Source organism: Fundulus heteroclitus, chromosome 20 (genome assembly GCF_011125445.2).
Source record: "Fundulus heteroclitus isolate FHET01 chromosome 20, MU-UCD_Fhet_4.1, whole genome shotgun sequence".
NCBI classification, from domain to species: Eukaryota; Metazoa; Chordata; class Actinopteri; order Cyprinodontiformes; family Fundulidae; genus Fundulus; species Fundulus heteroclitus.
This window is the reverse complement of record NC_046380.1, coordinates 36273083-36279585: the sequence shown is the minus strand read 5'-3', so window position 1 is coordinate 36279585 and position 6503 is coordinate 36273083.

The following is a 6503-nucleotide window of genomic DNA, read 5'->3' as shown; positions in this document are numbered from 1 at the left end:
CCATCCATAACAACTGCGGCATCCTTTGACAAAACAAAACAATGTTCTGAGGTGATGCAAAAACAGGAAAATCAAGCTGCCAATCCAGTAACAAGTTTTCTTTCTGCTCACGCACATAAACAAAACGCTCCTGGTCATAGTGTTGCTACTGAGATACACTGCAATGGTATTACACATCAGATGTAATGTATCTGATATCAAAGTTTAGTCTTTTTTTATTTTAAAGTATATCTTCTGCTTTTGGTTTTACCTTCCTTATTATTTAATGTGTGCTCTTTATTTGCTCGTTTGATTTCTCTTGTTATTTAAAGCTAGGCCTGGGTTTGCTTGTTTATCAAGTGCTTCAGTTTGACGTCAAGTTAGTAATTTGATTATTCAGTTTTTATGATAGCTGTAACCCAGAGCTTTTTGCTTTGCCTTCTTTCCATAAAGAGACAGTCCAATGGATTTCTCTACTTTTTATTTTGCTCCAAAGGTTTGTGAATTTGTATTCTGAATTTAAACTATGGATTCTGAATTTGGAGTCAAAACAAGAAGCCCTCAATAAATTAAAATATCACTGAAAAGTTATTTTGTTTCAGTAATTAATATAAAAAAGTGAAACTCATGTAATACAGTTTCCCTACTCCAACAGGGGAAGAGTTTATTTCCATTCATTTTGATGATCATAGCTTCCAGCTAATGTAAACTCAGTTTCTTACTAAATTTGAATATCACATATGATCAATTTAAAAATTATTTTTGATTTAGAAATGTCCGCTGTCAATGTCAGTGTATTATCCAGTGAGTATCTGATCAGGGCTATTTGCATCAATTAAAGGGACAGCGTGCGACTAATTTGGCTTTTAATTAGCACAAACCAAGTATTGCTTTAATAAATACATATTCTGGCAAAGGTTAATATTATCACATTAATATTATCAAAAATGAAAGCATTCTCATAACTTTGAATTAGTTGTTTATAAATACATAGGTGTCAATGCAGCCACTGGGAGGTGCCATTATTGTGTCGCTACTTCTGATTTCAGTAACCGAAAGGGGACAAACTTGTCAGCAGGGTCGTCCTAGCTTTTGCCCTGGGTGCGAAACCCCGAAAAAAAAAAAAAACACCACACTAGGGCGTTACTGGAGGTTGCCACTTTCTGATGACATCCCCCTCCTCAAAATTATCATGCATTTTAGACACTTTCACTCCAAACATTTTCACAATGCACATTCATGTAGGCCATGGTATGGGGGGGTGGGCGTGAAGACGTCTGGGGGGGGGCTTATGTTGTGTGAGCCTCACACATTGACATTGAGGGTTCTGGGTAGTTGCTTGAAGGGGGACCTGGTCCGGCGGGCGTCTGGTTCGGGGTTGGGGCCGGGGTCGGGCACAGGCAGTCATATAGTTAAATTGTGGTGACACTCCCCCCCTCCACTTGAGATTTTTGGATGTGAGTGCTATGTGGTAATGTGTCTGTGTGTGGTGAGTGGGGCACTAGTGAGGGATGGTGTGAATGAGTTTTTGTTTTTTTTTCCCAGGTACGGGTTCGGTCCACTCCCTCTCCCAAGAACATCTCAAGTCTCCGATAGGTGCGGAGCCCATCCCCCCACGTCCTAACCTGACGCCGCCAGATAGATTTGCTCCGCATATCCATCTGGAAACCTTCCGTTGAAGTAATTTTGGGAAGGGGCAAAAATACTGGTTAGCTGATTGGCCTATGTTGGTGATAGATGGGCCAAATAAACCAATCAGATCAACGAAGCATATGACGTACTCGTCAACATGCATCGTCGTCGCTCGTAACAGAGCGACGACCACAAGCCAAGCTACTCTTGCTGCTGCAGGTAAAGGCTCGTTAGCTCAGCAAAGAAATACTCTGTAATTCCGATAAAACTTGCTCGATAGCCACGCTAACGCTAGTTTCATCGGCTGAAGCCGCCATTTTCTTTAGACTGAACTGTCGCGCTTCTCGTTGCGTCACACCTCAACCCGCCTCAAAGCCAACGCTGATTGGACGTTCGTTTGGTGAACGGCTCCAAATTTTCTTTAACGGAGAGTAGCCAGACTGATCTGTGAGTGAAACCTTGAAAGCTTGCGAGATCAGGATGGTCTCACGAGGCTACCCACGTCCTGCCCTGTGCTGGCAGCACCCCAGGGGCGCCCCGGGGTGCTGCCCCTGGGGGGCGGGGCCCCTGGGGCTTTAAAACAAGCTCCTTTTGAAAGTCCGGAACCGGGTGTAACCAGGAGCTAAATAGCATTTTGGCTAGCGGATTTTCGGTGCTGACTTTAAAAGCTTCGGCTTTTATTTTAGTCATAATGAGTGGCTGGATAACATAAACATTAATATCCCATCAATGTATGAAACCCCTGTGGAGATAACGTTTGTTATAACCATAAAACACATTTGAACCATGTGAACGCCTTACACAAACATTTTCCTATAACCTTTCCCTTTGGGTCTCTCTGTCCAACCTGTCGGTGCCTCGTGTGAGTTCAGTCCACTTTGGCCATCCAAGGAAGGAGCACTGAAAAGCAGGGAAAATCATCGGTCTGTTCAGCAGCGGGCTAGCCTACAGCTCTGCAGCTATGAGCTAACCGACAGCGTGGTCGGGCAGCTTGGAGGCCCCTGTTTCGGCATTCTGTACTTCGCGGTCAAGAAGAAGTAGCTTTGTCCTGGAGTGTTCCAGGAAGAAGTGGTCTGAGAGAAGTGAGGCTCTGACCTTTGTGGGGGAGTGGTTTGTAGCATGGACCCTGCTGAGAAGGGTTCCTCCCCCATGGTACATGTTCAGAATTCAATCTGACTTCATTCATTCCCTCATCATGGCCTTAATATCCAGGTACAACACTGGCAAATAAATCTTAAATCAAAGCAAAAACACCAGTTTGCTACCTGACCGCCCTAAAGGTAGTATGTGAAGCAGTGGCTTGTGCTTACAGTCTCATGCAGACAGTAAATGTACAGCGCTTCATGAGACAGACTTCACCTCGAAGAGAAAATTGAGTTCTAATTACAAAAGATCTTCCACAACACAATCTTAAACAATTTTAAATGTCAAAGTAAAGGTTATTTATACAATTATAAATGTGATCATTGAAACGTTCTGTTCAATTAGCAGCGGTTTTGAATTGAAGAAATTAGATCATGTTTTTCTTTTTGGTATTACATTTTTTGAGTTTACACCTTGATGGCATGACACTGTGGTATTTTCTTTCAAGGTTATTACATGGTGAGAATCCCATCTCAGTATAGTAAGTAAGCATCACATTGTATGCATCGCATTTTAATGAACATCCTGCAACAGTCAGGGGATGTTCAGAACACGCTAACTTTTTACATATACATTATTTATTTATTTTTTGGCAAAGTTCCAAAATAAAAGGCTCTTTGTCACTAACCAAATCCCTAATTGTGGTAAATAAAAACCATCTAAAGGTCTAAATGTAAAAAAAAAAAAAAAAAAAAAAAAATAGGAAAAAAAAGAATTTTAGTCCAAAAGTTTGCTCTCTCAACTTGCAAGTGCCTCCGGCTGCTTTGACAAACCTCAGACGCAAGGACTGATACAGGAAGCTCAGAGGGATTCGTTCTCTTATCTATGCTTAGACGAAATAATGCAGGCTGGCTGATGCCTTTTGGCTTGGCCTGGCTGTCATGCTGAGAGGTTTCACATATATCATCCACTATCATATGCTCTCCTCCAGCTCACCTGTGTCGAGACGATTTAAATACAGTATGTCATGTACGTAGCTGAAACTATGATGTTTAAAATTGATGTTCTCTGCTGCGTTCACACTCTTCTTATGGATTTCAGTTATTTTAAGAAGTTGATGTAACGTTTTGAAAAAGAAAAAAAAAGTCAATTTTGGAAGACGGAAAGCTTCGCATCGAGTGTAAATGTTTTACACCGAAACGACGAACATGATGATCTCAAACTCAAAGCTGTGTCTGAGAAAGCATGTGCCTCTCTCCCTAACTGAGTCTGAAACTGGCCTACAGGGACTTCGCTTCGGGATTTTCAGTGCGGAGAGCTCATTGTGTGCCAAAACTGGGAGGTTTAAGATGAAAGATCAGCAGATTGCAGAAAGTTGCAGCATGAAAGAAGAAGCTCAAGATAATTCGGGGTCTTTCAAGCAATAAATTTCCACTAGGCCCTGCTGAGCCATACACCGGGACAGATGATCTGGATAAGTTCATATGACGGGGCTGACAGAGGGCATGGAAAACACCTTGTGTCTATTTTGAGAGGTATGCTGTCCAGATTCGATGAGAGAGATAGAAGGACTGGGAGTCAAAATGTAGTATAAAAATAAGCACAGCAGATGATAACAAGCGTTTTCCAAGTAGTGTCAGCAGAAATTATTGTTGTTTTGTTAAAGCACGTCTTATTCACAGTCCTGATAGGGATTGACTGATTTATTATAAGACATACGATATACTGCCTCACAACACTAATCGGATCAATCGGGGTTTTGATTGAAATTGTTTTGAAAACCCAAAAAGGTGTAGAACTATGACAATACAACAATGTACCAATACTAAGAAAATCCTCTTAATAACATTTTCAGTATCACAGTTACCTTTTCTGACGGGCTGCTTTCTTGTAACAATCAAAAATACAATCACTTAAAAGTCCCTTTCACACTTACATTCTAACCCAGTAAATTGCTGGGTCAGGGTTACGTGTGAATAAAGCCAGAACTGATTTATGGGCTAAAACTGACCGGCAGTTTACCCGATCAAGACCTAGTAACATACCCGGTAATTTCACCATTCTAGTGTGAATAAAGCTGTTTCATTCCTGGGTAAAGCACGCATTTGCATGATTACGTAAGATGTTCATAATCTCTGTTGAGCACTTCTCTGCAGGTCGCTTCTCTGACTGAGAAATTTACTGAAATTATATTTCTTCTCTAGTTTTAATTAATCTACTAACCACTGTAAGAACCACCGGTCCCGAAGCCATTATTTGTTGTGGCTAATCAGCTGTTTCACGGATGAAATTTGTGGCTGAAATTCTTCTTTAGAGGTTGTCTTGATCTGTTGAAACTGTATTCCTTGCATTACTGCCACCTGTAGCTGATATTGGGTATATCCATGAAAAGAGCTGACACAATAATTCACTGGGACAAATTTGCATGTGTGAAAGGTGTTAACTCTTGTTTGACCCTGGAGTGTGGTCCGAGTAAATTATTGGGACTTATGTGTGAAAGGGGTTTTAGAGTTTTCATTATATGTTTTAATTGTATTAATTACGACAGCCCCCTTAAGTAGAAGGCAATAATTTGGCCATTTTAAGAGAAATACTTAAAAGTCTTGTTTTCCTGTAAAGCAAAAAAATAGCTGTGCAGTTAATTATAAAACAGTATTTTTTTTACAGCGTAACAATTTATCTGGTCCTTACAAACACCCTTTACTTCAGTGTGAACAAGGAACTGATCTGTGCAAATGTATCCAACAGAAGCCCTGTTCAGTCTCCTGCTCCCAGCTCTCCTGGTCCGGGTTTGTTAAATGACCAATAAGTAAGATATTTACTGTAAAATTAACCTAAATCATCGTTATTTGTCACTTGGCATGGAAACAACATTCCCTATGTACAATCGGTCCACTCAACAATGTCTCAGTCAAGCTTTTCTCCTCTCAAACCTAGAGGTACTGTCCGGAAATACTTCTGTGCAGTGTTTACTTCCTGGTTCCTGAACCAATCGTATGACATTTCCCAGGGTTCCTAAAACAGAGCGCAGCATTTGGTATTTTAATTTGGGGAAAAAAGCAGCAGCCTGCAAACATGGAAGCCAGTAAGAGAAGCAGGCCAGAAACAGAAAAGAATACAACATCAGACCTATCCTGTGGAAGTAAAAATTCAGTGCAACAACAGACCAGGAGTAAATGGCGAGTGTCCATGAAAGGCCTTGTGTATCTGATTCTATCCGTTTTTAACCATTAGGTGTCATTATTACTTATTGTTCCTCTATGTCAGTTAAACACAGTCATTAAAACAAGGGGCTAAAAGACTGATCAGTATTTGACAGAGGTGTAAAAGTAGAATGCAGCAAAACTTTAACATTGTGTTGTAAAATACTTTTGTCATTTTGATGATGTTTGCTCAAAATGATGAAAACAGTCCCACATGCTGATGTGTTTTGTTGTTTTAATCATCCCCGTTTCAATTTTCCTCCATAAATATGTAATGTAGCAAAAGTATTTTAACTTCACGTTTGATATCTCGATAGCAGAGAGAGAGAGAGAGAGAGAGAGAGAGAGAGAGAGATCCTCTCTTTGCCTTATTAGCCTTCTTCTCATACTTGGGTGAGTGCGTACAGAGTGTGCTGAGAGGGTCTTTTTCACAGAAGACATCTTGACATGTCAAAAAGTAGAACGGGAGGCAGAGTCATCACCTCCTCTCCAGTGGAATCAGCTCTCAGCTTTAGTGTTCAGGGGACAGACATCATCTCCACCTTCGCCTTCTACTTCCAAAGACCTGCTGTGCTGAATACCAATGAACAACAGCATATATACTGA